This window comes from Ambystoma mexicanum, chromosome 1q (genome assembly GCF_040938575.1).
Source record: "Ambystoma mexicanum isolate Mex_15411 chromosome 1q, UKY_AmexF1_1, whole genome shotgun sequence".
NCBI lineage: Eukaryota > Metazoa > Chordata > Amphibia > Caudata > Ambystomatidae > Ambystoma > Ambystoma mexicanum.
This window is the reverse complement of record NC_090922.1, coordinates 53,290,822-53,310,911: the sequence shown is the minus strand read 5'-3', so window position 1 is coordinate 53,310,911 and position 20,090 is coordinate 53,290,822. Positions and strand designations below refer to the sequence as shown.

Below are 20,090 nucleotides of genomic sequence, written 5' to 3'. Positions count from 1 at the left end.
GTTTAGTTTAGTTTCTTTATTTGTACCGCGCGCCGAACCCTGAGGTAACTGGGCGCCAGAGACTCAGAGCGGGTTACAACAGATTAAAGACATACAAGCTAATAACAGTAAATGCAAATGACCGGGTACAAGGTGGTCGGTAGGTAAACAGGCAGAATACGGAGGTAAGACATTGGTTTGTGCATCAGGCAGTGGGAGAATTCTTGTTGGTGAGCCAAGACTTAGTTTTTGCTCTGAAGGTCCAGAAGGAGGGTTCTGCTCTGAGGTTCATAGGTAAGGCTTTCCACTGTTTTGCTACTAGGACTGGGAAACTGGTGCAGTCTGCTTTTTTTAGGGAGAATTTGGGGATGGAAAGGCAGTGGGAGTACACTGATCTGGTTGGGCTCCTCTGATCCAGCTGGGAAACCTGGATCCTTTCTTCTGGAGGCTTTTGTGTGTCTATGTAACTCCCAACACTCATCTGTACTGCTTGACATCGGAAGCCCAGCATTTACCCTCCTGATCTCTGGGCCTGACTATGGCCTCTGCTGGACAGGTTGCCCAAAAGTTCACCTGTTAAGCAAAGCCCTGGTACCATCCACCCAGTGTGGAGACTTTTAGTGGTGTGTGCTACTGCACTTTCCTTTGGACTGCAACCTATGTCCCTTGGCTAGGGTCTATGCAAAAGATAATGGCCACCCGGGCGTATGAGTGCCTTCCTCACTGCGCACATTAAACAGCACTTAAATGGTGTTGGGTTCCTAATGCTTATTAGGTAGTGCATTCATCGCTCTGAACCGGGTTCTGGCACATGGGATGTAGCAGACAGAACCTAAACAAATGACAACAATACTATATTAGGAACATCACATTTAATTACACACATGTATGATATTTGATTTATTGTTTCACATTTTAAAACTGAAACTTGCAAAGTGCTTGAACAGGTGTGTGTGGGATTAGTAAGTGTGCATCATTCATCAAACGTTCTTGATCATAGGAAGGACTACCTCACGAAATCTTGAACATATTTAAAGACAAATAGTGAATGCTATATCTTGGCAATACATTTAGTTTTTTATAGCAGCCAGAAGCTGATACTCTATGATGAGAGTTCACGTCTCTTCTTGATGGCCTAATGTCATCAGAACTCTTCAAATATAATAGACACTTTGTGTTTCGGCCTTTGCAGGGGTATGTCAAAATATGTCCCCTCTCGTTCGAATAATGGCCTTCATCAGGATGGCATACTTAATTGTACATGAGAAATGTTTTCCTTCATTGCTAATGTCTCAGAGTTGTGCATAAATCCGAACCCTGTTATCTGAATTCTGATCTCTGACTTGTGTTGTTAGCACCTACCAAATATAATTGCTCTGGAGAAACCAGATAACCATTTTCAAAAATTCTAATTTGTTATTCAAGATAATATTAAACCAAGTGTTCCTCACACTGATCCGTTTCATCTTGTATTTGTTTGCATCTCTATCTCTTTCTAGAACGCTTTACACTTCAGTCCCAAAGAAGTGTCTCCTTCTGGCATGAAACACGTGTTGAATGTTGAAGTATTATTTATTTATTTATTTATTTATTTATTTATTTATTTATTTGCTTGGAATTAAAAACTCGTGGAACCTCGAGGAATACGGGAGATTCAATAGAAATATGTTGATCTGTACCTCTCTTTTATACCCTGTGGATAGAGAAATCAAATAAAATTACTATTTTTTCATCTATGAAGCAGCCTTTTTTTGAAGTAATCCCAAGTACCACTCTAGAGGGCGAACTAAAAACAAAAATTAAAATATTTTGTGAAAATATCCCACAGAATTAATCAACCTGAGTTCTATTGTGTGAAGGAGCATTTCATCACCCATCGAACTGTGAATATGTCTTGAGCTCTTTGCCACTGCTGTGCTCGTGATAGGCAACCGCAGCCTTCCCAACCGCCAGCGATGGCGCTACTGGAAAGCCTGTACAAGACTCCTAGAAGAACTAACATAGACCACTTCACCATAACTAACACTTGATAGGGGATACCCTTCAGTTGGACAGACAGTTGTAATGAGAGAATCTCCCTCCCCCCCACCCCTTTCAGAAGACGGAACTTCAGGTCTCTTGCTCATCACCCATACTCTAACTCCGAGCCCATTAGCTGGAGCACCCTCGCCATCCGATGAGTGTGATTTCCATGCTCCAAGAAGCCAACCTGATCATCAAGGCTAGTAAATGGGATTATAGGAATTGGATGAGCAACTATCCTTGGTGACAAACACAGACTCCAGTCTCTCCTGGACAAACTTCGTGGGATTCATGCAGGTAAGCGTCAAACATCTAGACCCACGTCAAGGCGTACATGGGCATTTCACGGCATCACAGAAGATCTGTGAAAGCGTATCCCACTATTCCACCGGACTGACCTCCAAGGAGCTGCCGGGAAAGACAGTCTGCAATGAAGCCGGGCAGGTGGTCTTCTGAGTTTGATCCTCTTCCGTGCAAATGCACCACACAGAGTTTCTGAGAAGGGCAATGAGCTCAGGGTGCATGCCAGTGCATCAGACACGACAGTCGGGGCTTTGCTCTTGTCTGAAAGGGGATCGGCTGGCAATTAGATGACTATATTGTACAATGAAGAACTGTAGGCCTTAACATAAACATAACAGGCATATTTGTAAAGCGCATGCCCACCCCCAAAGGGGCAGCTTGGCGCCAGTTACCCAACTTAATGGTACTCCTTCTAGCGACCTCAGAAAGATGAAGGGCTGTGTGGAGCTCCTGGGAGTCGACCCTGTGGCCATCAGGTCAAACACAGATCCCTGTAATGGATGCATTAGGCCACTGAGCCACTGACCCGGTTGGACCTAGGTTTTGCCAACCTGATCAGATTACTCTTCAGTTGTCAAAGACCATAAAGGGGGATAACGTGAAAATGGTGGCATGGTTTGGTTCTTTGCCAGGCCTATATAAGCAGCACATCGTACAGGAGCCTCAAAGCAAGAACATGTTAATAGATTGTCTTTGATGCATTGGTCATACAATGAGAAAGGTATACCTGGAGAGTCATGCCCAGTACCCGTAAAAACTCTGTAAAGCAAAGGAAGGAAGGTGTGCGCGGATCCACAATCCTCAGCACATCTCCGGAAATTGCGGAGATGATTGCTTCTCTGCAAACATCTTTGTCTAACCACGGAGCTACCACAGAGTGCCTGGACACTCTCCCAATACCACAGTGATAAGGACCAATAAGGCTTAGACTCATTCCCGGGTTACACGGTGTGCGGAACAAAGGGGATGTTTCCTAGCAGATGGGGCTAGACTGTTCCATGTGGGGATGAGATGGAGCGATGCCCGCAAGGTGTCTGCCCTTCTGTAACGGCACAGACAAGCTACAACATGGTAGAAATGCCGAAAGGGAACTCCCTGTTTTTGACCAGCATTACCTCAAGATTCCACACATTTCTGCGTTCCATTTACAGTTATATGGGTGTATTCTTCAGATTTATGGAGAAGTAATGGTTGCTTTTGTGAAACCAAAATAGCCCACCCCACACCACCCGATTGAAAAATAACTTCTTGGGCTGGGTGGTATCCCAGCTTCTCAGGTACCCTGGATCAGCATTATCCAGAGAGTAGATGACTGTCTGTGGGTGGCTGTGCCATACTGGTGGCGGGAGCTCATGCCGTCGTTATGGGCGGCAACCTTCACCTTATGAATTCCACATGGTGTAGCCAGAAAGAAGGGGGCTTTCCAAGAATACCTTCAGAACGTGCTTTATATTTTGACTGCAGTATTGGGAACACTCAAGCGGCAAGTGCCAGGGTTCAGGCCCATGTTTTTTTTAGAATCATCCACACATGGATTGCGGTGTTGCTTGTGCCAATTTGCTATTGGCAGCACTAAAAAGGTTTAGGTCAGTGAGAGCTAGGATGCCATGTGGGTGCTCTTTTACAGTCCATAATCATCTGGGCGGTCTAAAGTGTGAATTCGGCTAAGGACCATGGATGGGACGCCCTGCAGTGGTGGTTTGTGGGAGTCAGCGGTAGCCTGCATGATACTGCGCATGTCTGTTAATGTGATTTTGGCTTGGAGGTTCAGCAGCATGAGCTGCCCTCAGGGTCAGTCCTAGGAGGCATGCTCTTCCAGCAGGAAGTCCCCTAATGTCTGAGATGCGCTTCTGTGTGGCTGCTCCATCGCTTAATTGGTCGCTGGAGTTCCCTATAAGGTGAGCGTGCCTTAGCCAGCAAACCCTTGGACAATCCTTAGGATTAGAAATGCACACAATGTTCTAATTTCTTGAATTTCACCTCCACTTTAGACTTACAGACAATTTTGTCCAGAACTCTTCATCCTGACACAATTATATAGAAGGAGCAAGTTCCATAGTATTGTAGCCTTTAGAAACATTGATTTATGGTCACCTACAGCACACTATTTCCTTCAGAAAAGATTGATTCTTGGTTTCTGCAATGCAAAGGTATTTATTCCAATACATGAATGCAGGTAAGGCCCACAGTCTTTGCTCACAACCCAATTGAGAAACAGGAATTTACAAGGCACAGGATTCATCCCTCAATAGGTTATATTCAATTTTTAGGTACAAGGCGATCATTTCCCAATCATTTGGAATATAGTCTTGAAACATTGCACCTCCTCTCTGGGATAGGAGAGTACTGAGGACAATAGTTGGGATATTGTTCCTGAAAGCAAAATACCCATTAGTCCCTGAGTTTGAACCCGTCTCCAGGAATCCAGGATGTATCTCATAATACTGGAAACTGTTTCTCTGGTGGATGTCTTGACGTGTCTTCCTACACGGACAGTAATCTTGTGTAGAAATCGCCTTCCCATGGTCGCCCATCATCGGTTATGCCTGAGGCCGCCTGCAATACAGAGAACACACAACGCGTTCAGTCATACTGAGCAAAAGGCAGCGAAATCCTTTAATACATATTGCCAATTAGCATACAAACAAAAGAAGGTTACCACTGTCAATGGCCTCTCTGTTGTATCACCAACTCAAGTCATCAATGTTCTACTGCTTTATCCCTGCTCATCTCGCGCTACCACACCAATGGTTTGCTCTCGGACCTCTGCATAGCTCTGTGGGTCCCAAGATACGTTTGCACCATAAAAATAGAAAATAATCATAATAATAGTACCTCTGTGCCTCTCCCTGGGGGTTTGGGAATTGATTTGGCCCTTCTGATCAGAGGTTGTGCCAAGCACGTGTTCCCTTGTTGCACCAGTGTCCTTCCCACTATACGTTCTAGCTCATAGAGTACAGAATATTTACCATGCCAAATGTTTGTTTCATGCTCTGGGCTAATTGCCTTGAAGAATGTGAATATTCAAAACGTCTGAAAAGTGGCATGGTTTTCCCACATGGCCTTTATATGAATGTCTTAATTTGAGGCTGGTCTTCAGTATGTCCACTGGGCCTTCTTCGCCCCCGCCAGTTCCTAGGGTACCGAGTGCAACACATTTCCTTTGTCTTGGCACTCAAAGGAACGGGCACGCCAAAGCTTAAGTACTCATAGGGCTTGCATCTGGAACTATTCCTTGTCTATGAAGCCTTGTCTGCGATATTTTCCCTCTCGCCTTCGGATAGCCTCCTATTGGGCTCCAGTCCGCCAGCAGCTTAGCATGAGTCTGCTCTGCCTCGTTATAAGCCTCCCATAATGCCTCCGCCTCTGCCGTCGTCTGGTCGCAATGTCCCCTACCTTGGGATCATCTGATATGAAAACCCTCAAGATCTCTTTCCTCTTTGGTGAACCTTAACCCCTGTACCTCCTGGCCTTCTACTCAGGCTTCTTGCTTTGCGTCTACCACTGAGAGATTAATTTGCATGGCTGCATTAGTGAGCTAGCCTACGACCTTTGACAGGGGGCACATCAGAACACGTGTTTATATGCACTATTAAGGGGGTATCCTGCTGACTTCAGCACCCCCACACTTAGAGAGCACCTAATAGCTGCTTCCTTTTAAATAAAAACATTGAAAACTTGGCAAACAGGGCCTAAACTAGACCGGTGATTGGATTTGCAATATTGGAAACTTCACTTGGAAGTTAACGCTGTGGTTGTCAACAGTTTCCGAAACCCCCTGGACCCCAATCGGAAATCTGAAGAGTTGGAGAAGAACTTGCAAGACAGGCACGAAGGCCAAGATTGTTCAGAACAGGCCAGTGCATCGCGCATGCGCACGACAGGGGTGAAGACTCCTCTTTTTTAGCTCCTCCAGCTCAACAGGATGCTGCACTGCCTTTCCGCTGCCAATCATACGACCATGTTGGGAGGCCCCATACATGTGGCGATGCATTCTAAATGAGTCAACATGGTTATCATGCACCCAGAGTAGCAGGCTTGGTCTGAGCAAGCATGTCATTTCCCAATATAAGGGGAACTGACATTTTGGCATCCTGCGCTCCCTGTCAGGTTTGTGGATTGTATGGGCAGTCTAGTGCCCTAGGAGTCCTCCTACTAAGCCCTTTCCGTAGTACCAGCCCAGCTTCTAAAAGTAGGCCTGGCACTCTGCTTGTCTAATGCAACATTAGCGATGCAGGCAACTTTGTCCAAGCCCGCAGCCCTCCTGGGGCTCCCACATCTATCTCCAGTGAAATGCGCAATTTCTGGTCCTGTGGCACAACTCTCCACTGGAGGCAGCTTTCATTATTTGGGGAATAGGATTTCACAGTATCAGCCACAGACAGATGCTCATTATCCCCGCTCCTCCTTTATGGTTCTAATTCTAAGATGGCGTCCTCTGCTTGAGGATAGGCCGGGCATAGATTTAGATTTAGTGTGAGAGGCCCTCTCTTTCTGGTAAGTCCTTCCTTTGTATTTATGGACCACTTTCTACTTCCTTGCATTAGTTCACGTCTCCTCTTACTTTGGCTCGTTTGCCACAGGTGATGTGACTTGTGGGTCCAGCTATCAGTGCCTTAAGGCCATTTGGTTTGCACTGCAAGCTATAGTGTGAGCTCGCACAACATTCATAGAGAGAAGACTGATTTTCACCAGTCCCTATGAAATCTGTCTTTGGATTTGTCAATAACAACTCTAAGTAGCCTTGTTTTTTTGTTGATACTTTTATAAGTGTCTTTCATGAAAGTATTTAAATGTATTAGATTTTACCTGTTTAATTAACATTGTATGAATTTGTTTCCCTTTTTCTTTGTTCTTCCTTTCCTTTTGTGATTGTTTTGTTTGTGAAAGGTTTTAATGTAAATCAAATCACAATAAAGTATAATAAAAATAATAAAATAACGACTCTTTACATGTTGAGTAACATCCTGTCCTCTCATTCCCCTGTAGGCCATGTTGGTTGCCGCATTAGGGGCAACAGATGGGTGCCATTTAGGTGTAGATAAGGGTACCAGCTTCTACCTCTGAGATTTTACTTAGTACACCTTGGTCATTGCTTGTAACCCCTCCATCTTAGTCAATGAGAATGCAGTGTTGTGGGCCAGACACAGGGCCTGATCACAAGTTGGGCGGTATCCCGGCTGGGATACCGCCCAACTTTATTAGCGCCCATCCGTCTGGCAATATTACTGCCGGATCACGGGTTGGGTGCTAAATGTTAGTCCCCAATGGGAAATTCTTGGTGCAATTACCACATGGTAATACCGCTGGCGGTAATTGTGCCAGAAATTGGCATTTTTACTGCATGTTTACCCCCAGCTAGATTGATTTGACCCTTAAATGTGGTGGTAACACTGTTACCGCCGCATTTAAGGGCTACCCCCCAACTCGTGATCAGGCCCACAGAGTCAAGATTGAAGTCATGTTCACACCGGCATTTGCATTGAGACAGAGAGAGAAAAAACACTTTAATGAAAAGCCCACAAGGTCCTTCATTACGATTTAAGCAGTAACTGGAAAAAAGTAGTAAGTGCATTTCCAGTCTCTTATGAGCTTGAAACAGATTTGAAGCAAATACCTCCAGCGCGAGCAAAGAGGTATTTCTTCCAGAAAAATAGTGTAATTACTGCTGGTGAAATTACCACTGGGGGTAACTCCATCGATCCCCAATCAAGTCCTTTGAGGCTTCTGAATGGGCAATAACTCCTGGCAGAATTCTCACTGTTACAAACCTTGCTACTGGTAAATCCATTTGGCGGTATTAGCCGTGCTAATATTGCCAGGCTTTCAATGAGTGTCTAAATGGTGCTGTCACAGGTCATTTGAATTATTATTTACACCTTGGCTAACAACTATGCCATTTTTCCTTTCCTGTGTCTTTATGAAAAGTATGATCAGGTCAACAGAAAGTCTGGAATGGCAAATAAAGCCTTTACATTTACTGAGCATCAGACAATGGGCCTCATTATGGGGTCGGCAGTAGATCCCGCCGGTGGGCTACAGTCGATGCCGTAACACCCATTTCCACCGCCTGACATCCCGATGCTACTGAGACATCATGACAGGCGGCGGAACGGTAAATCCCCATTCCCGCGGAGTCCCATAAGATTGCATGGGAATGGGGACATTGATGCAGCAGCGCTGTTGTTAACAGTGCCGGTGCTTCAGTGAAACCACTGCTGATTGGGTCCTGAAGTACCGGCAGGTCAGGCCTGCTGGAAGTACCTTGCCCCTATTGGGATACTTGTAGTTTGATGGTCTGGAAAGGGTGCCAGTAACTTGCTATTGGCATCCTTATTTCAGGACCGCCATACTTATATTGAAGCCCAATGTCTCTAGCTGACATCTTGGATACCAACAGTGTTTACTAAAATCAACTCTAAAATCTGACAGATTGTTAAGCTAAAGAATAAGTCATATGTATGTAGGCATGACCCATTCAAACATGTTGCATGTGCCTGGATAAGCTCTATAGGATTTATCGTGGCATGATATCATCTACAGAACCACTAGGAAGCATGTCAAATGCACTGGAAACATGGACTGGACTATGGAATTTTTTTCTGAATGATTTTTAGCACAGCCACCATAAAGACACTTTCAAAAGGAACAGTTCACGAGGGTGTCTGTGACACCATAACATAGTGGGCATCATTAGGACCCTGGCGGTATGGGTTTAACGGCGCCGTTAAAGGTGCCGGCGCCGTTAATCCCATACCGTCCTATTACGACGTTCCCTCGCGGGACTCGCTCTGGACGTCTGGTCAGACGAGACGTCCTTTGCGGGTCCCGCGAGGGGACCAGGGAGCTAACAACGGGCCTGTTATTAACGGACCCGTTGTTAGCTCCCTCCCCATTCCCATTGAGCCCTATGGGAATGGGGATTGTCCGGGTTCCCTGAATGGGGAAATACCGGGCCCTGCAAGGTCGGAATGGCCCGGTATTTCCTCATTCAGGGAACCCGGACCCGAGTTTGGAGGCAGTCATGCCCTTATTAAGAGCATGGCTACCTCCAAGCTCCTAATGATACACAGTGACTTAGAGAAGAAACAAAATCACACATTTAAGCTTGAATCCGTGAATGGGGATCCACCCAAAAGACATGCGTCAAAATCCAAATGAACACAGAGCAGAGTGCATTCACACTAGTGCATTTTCAGGGAATCGTCTTGACAGGATGCAGCCAACAAAGATGCATCTAGATGCAAAGCATCAGCAAGGGCCACATGCACAAGGCCTGCGGGTTATTGCAGTGATATCACTTTCTGTGATGTCAATGTTAAAAGACCTGCACACTTGCAAAAAGGCTGATCTAATGAGGGGCGAGCCAGCTTGAGCAGCAAACAATAACAATACGGTGTGCTCTTATATAGCGCTTCATGCAGGATTCCTCCAGTTTCTAAGCCCTAAAGTCACAGGTTGTATTATTACCCAAATGTAATGGTCTTCAATTGATCAAATTCGAAATAATGAAGGGCTGATACAATTCTGCTGCAGTATTCGAACGTGTCAAGCACAGGTTGGCCTCATGTGAGAGGCCAGCCCTTAACCCTTCAGCTATCCACCCCGTCCCGACCTTTTGACTTATACACAAAGGACTCCTTAAATGGTAAATTAGTAAACCATCTTCTGACCATGCCCCTACTTCTAAACAAATTCAAGCCTCAGCATATATTCCCAACCCTCTTCCAGGTCTTCTCAACCGCCAGACATCCCCATCAGGCCCCGCCATTAACGACCTACCTGCTCTCAGACTGGGAGTGCCCAAAACATCGTTTTCCAGTCGAACCAACGAAAAACTCTTCAGTTGATTAATAAACTATGAAGAACGTAAACAAACGACAGCTTAACTCCTCTTAATTGGTAGGTCTAGAAGGTTCCAGCTGAAACTTTTCCCAAACATTGTTCCTTCTACCAGTCCTGGTGACCTGTGCCACTTGAAAAGCCACACAATACACTTCATAGGGGCTAAACATCAGTCCACAAAAATGAGAGGCACACACTAACACCGTCATGCATAAAAAAGTTGAAGCAAAGCCTTGTATTCGCCTTGTTAATGCCCTTCCTAGTACTATTTTTAGGACGCACGACTCCTAGACCCTACCATGCCCTCCTCCACATGCAAATATTCCACTGCAACTGTGGGACCTGTCACCCCCCTTTTAGCTCCAACAGACCCCTCCCCACAGCATGTGTCAACTCAAAACTGGTGGCCTGCACCAGTAAATCTTCCTCTAGGTGTCTAGTTCCTGCATCTGGATTTGGTTATTGGCCGTCCAGCTCGCACATCATAGGCGACAGCTGGCTCCAGCGCAGTCCACCGGTTCCTGGCCCAAAAATGGAACCCTCTTTGAATCTAAAAAACCTGGAGAACGCTTCTCTGCATAGTTCCCTGGCCACTTCACCATGAGATAGTCCTCAATCCATATGTGCTTTCTGTGGTTGTCCTGAACAGAAGTTGATCACTTCAAAGGCCAGCAAAATGGTGTTACTTTACTGCTGGGCAACTTCACATCTCTGACCTACACCCTGCAACTGATGGAATTCTTATTGAAAAGGGGAACCTGGACTAATATTACTACCAACAAGAACCTATCTTCTGATGCCCATTTACGTGCTCAAACCACAGCCCCTAAGGACCCTTCGCCCCTCTGTTGATAACAAATGACATGCCACCTTCGCCCTAATCTATGGTACCTAGACATTGGCGTAACAGCCCACCCCTGCATGTCAGTTCATAGATTATAATTCTGAGAAAACATCAACAGGAATGCTTCTGTAAACAGCATGGAAGGTGAGATGAATGCCCCCAACGCATGTATCGTCACCAAGAGGAGTTCCGCCATGATGGATTTTCTCTGGTCCTCACTCCTCTCCCTGGCACATGTTTCGAACATTCCCTTCCTCACCTACCCTGGGATGTTTCAACGACCCCCGAACCGCTTCCATACAAGGGGAAACTCGCCTAGTTTGCTGTTAATGTCACCAGTGCGAAACATATTTAAATAATTGCAAACAGAAAATCAGCCCAGTAGCATGGTATGCTATGTCACTGTATCTTACAATACAGCAGATTTGTCCAGGTCCATGGCACCTTGGCGCTTCAGGTCCAGCAAGTAACCATGTGACATAGCACTTTAATCGAGATAGAAATAATTAGAGTACGGCATGGTTATCGTGATCAGGCATATCGGGATAATATCCTTGCAGTTCTTAACATACAATGGGCCAGCTTCAATGGCCTGATTGTACCTTTCCAGCCCTGCTTCCCCTCTCCTCTGAAAGTGGATCCCAATGGAAACAATGGTCGAGTTCCTTACAACCCCCCCTCCCCTTCGGTAAGTTTGGGTGCTGTACTTCCGCTGGCCCAGAGAGCAGACACGGAGGTGCCTTGCTAGGAATTTAGGAGGCAGAAGGATTGAACAACCAACGGTAGCTGGCTGTCGGCACTGTGGAAGAGGGACGGCCACAAGTTAAGGTAAGTCAAACATATTTATAATATTCCAGCAGGAGTGGGGGAGAGAGGTGGCAGCATGCAAAGTCACTGTTGAGCCTCTTCCCCAACAGTCCTCTCTTCGAACATCGGACTTTCGCGTGGGTCATGTGCACAGGAGGGTCCGCTTGAATGTTTGATACTGCACATCTCCTCTTTTTCCCTTCAGTACAATTTTGAAGAAAACAGATCTTTAATGCAGTATGTAAACTTTGTACTTCATTGGCTGACCCCTCAATACAGACCTTGCTCTTCCTATTGTTTGGGATCTGCATTCTGTTTCCTCGTTATCTTATACGTCCCCCTTCAAGAGTCCCTCTGCTTGTTTCTCATCCTTAACTGGAACACAATTCTGTTCACACACCCCTTCATCTTCCACTAGATAGTGCCATGGATCACTCATTCTACTCTCACCCACACTTATCTTTCACTCTTACTTGCAAATATTTCTGCATATCCTCATTCCACTTGTATTGTCTACCTTCATTTATCACCCATCCCAGACACAATCCGTTCCATGGCAACCTTCCAAACATTAGCTGGAAAGGAGTAACATTGGTTACACTATGGGGCCTGGTATGACAAAAACTGATAAACTTAACCAACTCCCACCTGAAGTTCCACTTAATTTGCATACACATCTGTACAAGCTCTTTCAATCTCCTATTAAATCTTTCAATCATTCCGTTAGATTGCGGATGCAATAAATACATATATCTTTGATGTTATGTTCTCCTAACAATTCCACAATTTCTCTTGATTTAAATTGCACTCCATTGTCAGACACAATTTTCTCCAGTGCTCCCTCATTAGCAAATACTTTTTCTAAAAACATCGTAACACTCACGGTATTCACCTGTCTCATGGGTTGTACAACTGGCCTCTTGGAATAATAGTCAATTACACTCACCAAATACCTACAGTCTTCGGGTAATGCCTCAAACGGTCCTGCTTTGTCTATAGCAATTTTCTTCCGTGTACCTGCCTACTGGCAAGTCAACCACAATCATAGTACTCATCCTTGTTCCTAGCACCTTGTCATTATTTTGACAAGCAATACACAACTTCACTACATACTTGGCCACCACAAATCTGCTCTTATTTTCCTTTTTGTAGCTGATATGCCTAAATGCCCCTCATGTGCAATTCTAATCAGTCTTGCTCTTAATGACCTTGGAGGAATCAACAATTCACCCCTAACCACACATTCACCTTGAACGCAAAGTTTGTCTGAAATCTTCCACATGGAACTCAATTCATCTCGCAAACCTTTCCAATGGCCATCCATCGACACAATACTCCTTTACACAAGTTAACACCTCATTCTTCCTTCCTTCCTCACGCCATTCATCTTTTGAAATTGCTTTTCTCGGAGCCACCCAATTTCTGTACTTATCGCCTCCTCGCTTTCTATCCAAGCAACCTCACATTCGGATTCACTGATATTATTTGTTCCACTCCTTGGTAGCTTTCACAGGCAATCTGCACGTATGTTAGCTCTACCTGGTTTATATTGTATTTTATACTTGTACCCTTGTGGTTTAGTAGCTAACCTTTATAATCTTGCTGAAAGATTCATACCTCCACCTGGCACCAACACATATTTCATTGGCTTATGGTCCTTTTTATAGCAAATTCTATACATCACAAGAACATTCTGAAATTCTCCACTTCCCAGGCAAGATCTTCTTTTTCTATCACTGAATACCTCAGTTCACTACCAGCTAAAGTTCTGGATGCATGCGCCACTACTCGTATCTGACCCTTATCCTTTTGCAACAATGTTGCTCCAATCCATAACTGCTTGCATCCACTCCCAACACACACCCTTTGTGACTGTCAAAACTCTTAAGTGCTAATGCCAATTTTATCTCCTCTTTTATTTCCTTAACATATCTTATTTCTACTTCTATCCATTGAAATACAATACCTTTCTGTTTGATGTGCAAATAACACACAAATCTACCACGCACCCAAAAACTAGAGGGGAGCTAAGCTCAAAATATCTACTGTCTGGGCAGCACAATACTGTAATAAAGAAGAAAGGAAACTCAAAAGTGGACGTGGGAAAAGGCTTGTACAAATACACAATATACAAAACTTTATTTGAGTTAATTCTAATAATACATTCAAAAACACATATACATATCACTTTTGATCACCCATAAAATCTTACATGCATATCACTTTAAAAGAAACCCCAAACAGGAAACATGGCTGGAATAAATTACCCCAACACCCACTGAATCTAGTGGGAATTGATATTCTATTGATAAAATTCAGTCAACCCAATACATGATCTTAACTGTTCTATATTCACAGGTGATGGTGCTCCTTGAATATCATCTATGTAATTTTGGTTTGGTTTGGTACTTTCTCCTGCAACGCTGTCTCCTAAATACTCTCTTTCACTCCAAACTTGCATTTTCAGCTTTTAGTGTCATTCTGCTATCTTCCAATATGACCAATACTTCTTTCAGAATTCTGTCCTGTTCCTCCTTAATTTTCCCATAAATTAATTTATAATCTTGGAATACCACCACCTCCATTAGACCTCTGAACAAATTATGCATAATACTTTGAAACAATGAGGAGGAACTTGCCATCCCAAATGGCAACTTCTTAAACTGAAATAACCCGTAAGGTGTTATAAAGGTTGTCAGTCGTTATGAACTCTGATTAAGTTTTGCTTGATGATACAATGTGCTGCTTCACCTAATAATGCTAACATGCCTTGTAAATTTGGCAATGGAGGATTATCAGCCACCACAAAGTAATTCACATTCCTCAAACCTACACACTTTCTTACCTTGCCATCTGATTCTTTTGTCAAAACCACTGGTGAAACCCATTCCGCACTCTATAGTCTCAATTATCAAATTTTTCACCATTTCTTGTCATGATAAATCCAAATATTTTTTTAACTTTCATTGGAACGTTATGCACCTTGCTTCTCACCAGTACTGCTCCATCTTTCAGTATTATCTCATGTTCAAATTTACCAAACACGGATTCCAAAATGGCACCTAGAGCAAGGAATACATGAGTGCAGGAGCTCTGACTTCAAGGCACCCCCAAAACAAAGCTTACAGCCATAAAGCACCACACAGGCATGGGAAAACGTTCCCCGTCCCTCTGAATGACACTATAGCTACAGCAGTGTCACATCAAGAGCCCTGCACTACAGCAGAGCACAGGTGTTGGTCAGCACTGGATAGAACAGGGATACAGAGCCAGGGAGCGCCTGCAAAGCAAAAAGGCAGCAACAAGGGCTGCAGGGGCAACCGCAACAAAGATCGGGTTGCGCATCCCCCAACGATGATGCCGATTGGCAGACACCCATCGGATTCAGGCCACAGTATCTCCGATGGTGGCCGCATGCGATTGGCCCATAAGATGGTGAGGAGGCTGGGGAAGTGGCGTAGGCACCAAGCTGCGGCAGCGACAGGGATATCCAGCTCCTGAGTGAGAATTAAGGAGGCGGCAACCAGGGAGAAGGGATTGGGCCTTCCCGAAGGAGATCCCTGCAACAAGAAAGGAGATTGGCCACAGAGGCCCTGAAGAGGCCCTTTGGGTCCCTCCACAGAGGCACCAGGTTAAGACACCAGGGTCCCCTATCACAAGTGGCCATACAGTGACAAGAGGCAAAGACACAGGGCCCCCTCGCACACCACACAAGAGGGAGAAGGGACGCAGCCCCAGCCCCTACCCCTCCTTCTCTCACTTGGACATCTCCAATGGCCAGGAAGTCTCCAGAGTTTGAATGTCAGAGAGGGCGGGGACAAGGGCCTTCGACTGAGCACTGAAACGACCTGGTGTGGCCCAAGCACTAGGGCAGATATCTTGAGGACTATGCCCAGTGATCACAACCAGCCAGGAAAGTGCTCATCCTCCCTTCCAGGGCACAATACTCACCAGATTGCCACGGGCACCAACCTTAGAGCTGCCCAATGCCAGTTGGCAGGAACAGGAGTACCTCCTCCAAGTGGACCCCGCCAAGCAAGCCTCAGGAAGGCACAATACAGCAGCGCCTGGTTAAAGAACCAACATCTACTTCCCCAGCCACCCCAGATCTTACCGAGGTCACAGTCCGGGCCGACAGTCGAGCCCCAAGCATGACCATGAATACGCAAGACGTTGAAGCCTGCTTCAACGAATTTCAGGACAAACTGATAGAGTTAAAGAAAACAATCCAGGACTTGAAAAAAAGACGTAGCAACATTGTAAGAACGGACAGACACCAGAGAAAGTGCTCTCCAAGAACTGGCCGAAGATTCCAGAAAAGCAGAACAAACGGTCAAGGATCTCGCTATGATCTCCCACAACCTGGAGCTACAATATAAATATCTTGAAAATAGATCCCGGAGACCCAATATTCGTGTACCGAACATGCCAGAGGAAGTGGTGGACAAGGACCTAAGAGGATCGTCCAATAGGTCTTTGAGAGTCTGCTGGGGCATGAGAAAGAGGAAATACGCATTGACAGGATTCATAAGACTGGCCCTTAAAGAAGGGAACTAGGTGCACAGCCCAGAGACATAGCGTCAGTCATAACATCATATCACCAAAAGGAACTCATCCTTTGAAAAGCCCCTCAAGCAGGACCTATTATCTTCAATGGCCTGAGAATCAACTATTCCAAGACCTGGTCGAGTTTCCCTTATGGAAATGCAGGGAAATGGGGCCAGTAGTAAGTGTGATGGCAGCCAAACAGATCAGATATAAGTAGACCTTTCCGTTCGGCCTATTGTTCACGTGGGATGGGCGGCAACACAGAGTTGCTACCTGGAACGAAGGGACACAAAAATTCTAAAAGTCTGCGATGAAGAAACAAGGGCTAACACAGTAGGAAGGGATAATACTACATCTAGAAAGAAACATTGCAAATGGTCTCAAGAGTGCAGAGGAAAAAGGAGAAGACAGAACAATGGCCCCATAGATAAAGAAATAGGCAGTGGACCAACACCTACACCAAAATGACAGAGGGAATAAGTCAACACAACAAACAGTGCTGTGCCATAGGCGCCACAAAGCGAGGGGTGGCCGACTACAGAAGGACACCCTCTCTGGACACTATTTGGAATCACAAGTTATGTTTTAGCATACCCCCCAGTTGTCTCTGGAACCAGTGGTGGGTTAATTCCGAGGCCATGAGTCCCAAAGGCTCCACTGGATATTTGACTCACACCAGTGAGTTGGTATGTTGTGGACAGGGTGAACCGCAGGTGGAGAAAAGGGTCTTGGGGAGGGACGGAAATGGGGGGAAGGGAGAAAGAAGGCGTGGAAGGGGAGATACGGCATAAGCGAGGTGTGTACTACAAAACATTAACACAATTAACAAATATTTAAGTTCAGGATCCTAATGGAGGAAAGTCGAACAATCTCTGCAGAACACGAAACCAGATATGATTGCCCTACAAGAAACACAAATGCAAGACAAATCTAGATTCAAACACAGGCAATACCCTCACATCTTCCAAGCAAACGCTGTTGGAAAAGTGGCTGGGGTTCATATTGCCCCTCACTCGAAAATGGCCATGCAAATGTAGGGCTCCCAAGCGGATAAAGAAGGAAGCTACTTGTTCCTTACACTTCAAGTGAGGGTCTCAGAGTTTACAGTGGCCACCATTTACGCCCCAATATGGGACAGGGTGGGTTTATTAGGCCAACACTTACCCCATTGGACTCATTCGCAAAAGGGAAGATCATCCTTTTGGGAGACTTTAATTTAGCTTGGGATCCACAGAGGAATAGAAGCGCTAAGACTTACCATGCGCAAGTTTCCCCCTCAGAGGCTCTCATAACTAAAATGGATCACCTGACCCTGAAGGATGCCCGGATGGCCGTTCGGGGGCAGAGAAAGGCTACACTTTCTACTCAAATGCACATAGATCGTTGTCTCGCAGTGGCTACATTTGGGCCATAGCTTCTTTACTTGGCAAAATTAACAAGGTGGTTATATACACACTATGCTTATCAGACCACACCCCACTGTCGATTCTACTGAATCTACTCAAAGAAAAAAGTGGGCTGTGGTACTGGTCCTTTCTTATATATTTATTAATGTATATAGTGCTGTTAGGCGACATAGAGGACAAAATTAGGGACTTCTTTGAACTTAATGCATCTCTGGACGTGACGGAACAGTGCCTATGGGAAAACTTCAAAGCGCTGCTCTGGGAGGAACTAATAGCTATGAAGGCCACTAGAGGGAAGCAGAACCTAAAGGTCAAGGCAGACTTTGAACAGGAACTCAAAGACTTAATGCAACAGATGGAAACCGACTCATGGGCGCAAACTCATAGACTCTATAGGATCATCAAGGGCAAATTAGAGCTGCTCCAAACTAAAAAGGCAGAGAAAAGGCTCATATATATGAGACAGAAGTAGTCCATAAAAGCGAACAAGGCAGATAGTATACTGGCTAGGCAACTAAAACAAAAGGCTGCGGCACAAACTATATTAGGGATAAAAAAAACTCCACAGGGGAACATGGTGACTACAACTCCGGACATCCTCGATTAAAGTCACACAGTTCTACTCCACACTCTACACGTCAGATCGCCCTGACCACACCCTACAGGAACATTATTTACACTCCACCACGCTCCAGAAGATTACACCAATGGAACAGAAATGTGTCGAGGCTGACGTTACCATTGATTAAGTGCTAGGGGTGATTATGGCCCACCTGTTGAAAAAATCCTGAGGCCCGGATGGCTATCAAGCAATGTTCTATAAAACCTCCCGAAAATGAGAGATGCACATCACTCCTGGGCCCTTCCTCGCCATCGGTGATGTATCACAGATGTGAGAAACGCTATTCACTCGGACAGCCATTCAAAGCGTACTCGTCTGACAATATGGAGGAGATACAGTTGTCATCGATTGAAAAAGCTGATGATGTCAACACTGACATCATGACATAGATGCATTAGACACAAAGCATACAGACATCCATGCATAAAGCTACTAAGACATTTTTGTTTATCGCAAATAGACACAAAAGAAATGCTTATGACTCACAGAGAATAGAGGACTGACACACAAACACATATATATCCTTTCTTAAGCGAAACCAGCAAAACATCACAAGCAGCTTGCTCATGCTTAATTGCCACTAACATGGACGGCCATAATGTAGATAGAAGTCATAGGTGCACTGAAGTGAATGGGGAAGGCAAGACGAACTTCAAATACAGGGAAAGTCTGACATCCTGATTCAGCTAAAGGCAGGCAGACAGAGCTTCCAGCGCAGACACAGTGATCATCCTCACCAAGGATGAGCAGAGACGGAATGTTCCCAGTTTACCAAGGCGATAAGGCACCTGCAAGGAATATAGCCTAAAATCCTCACAGGCAGGAGAACTTCATTTCCTGTTCCATACACACGTGACCTGGAAGAATAGGGCAGCGCCTATTCATTCAAGGCAGACCGGGGAAAAGCTGTTCCAATAGCACCAAAGGTGGAGAGATACAATTACTATGCAGGTTCAAAGCTGAAGTTCTGTCTCAGGGCCTGGGCGATCAGAGATGACAACTTGTTGAGAACACACAGCACCTTTGCAATCGTTCCCATTGCCTTGAGCAGGTTCATGTGACCTGGTAGCTGTCCAAGGTGCCAAGGCTGGGAAGAGCTGTTCTACCCAATCCCTAGCTACTTTTCATGTTGAGGTACACTAAGTTCCACAAGCCAATTGAGTTCAGGCTAGCCTGCAACTTTGTATTTGTTACGCTTAGAGGTGGTCCTAGGAGGAGCCACCAGATAGGGCTATCCAATAGTTATACTAACCCCTATGTATTACATATATTGACTTCCTTAATTAACCAATTCCCTTCCCCAATAGTTTTTTTGGGATGCAACTTGTTTTGTGACATCACTAGCCATTGAATTTACCAGAGCTGACATTTAAAAACTACCAAATACTAGATGAATATCTTAACAAATTTACTGAAGAGATCAAGAACAAAAAACAGAAAACCTTCATAAGGGATCAAATACACTACAAAATTGGCAGAATTTACACCTATCAGAGGAAATATGACACTAAAGGAAACACTAAATTTAAAACAAAAACAAGTACAGATAATATTACCACACCAACAGAATCGTCAGAAACTGAAACGAACAGCGAATCAGAAAAAGAAAGTAGTTCCAAACCAAGTACATCAAAAGACTTGCTAGGCCCCTCGTCTTTTTTGGAAGAATTTCGGAGACACAAATCAACAAATCGACCATATACCCAACGAACAA

The 20,090-nt window shown here is 45.0% G+C and overlaps 1 long non-coding RNA gene across 2 annotated transcripts in view; it reads right to left on the bottom strand.

Annotated features, from left to right (window-relative positions):
- Window positions 1-836: 836 nt before the first annotated feature.
- The window catches only part of LOC138524431 (uncharacterized), a 141,490-nt gene continuing 122,236 nt past the window's right edge, over window positions 837-20,090 (bottom strand). For both annotated transcript variants that reach the window (XR_011283335.1, XR_011283336.1), the window contains one exon: window positions 837-4,860. This is a non-coding gene — a long non-coding RNA (uncharacterized lncRNA). The remainder of the gene's footprint in view (window positions 4,861-20,090) is intronic.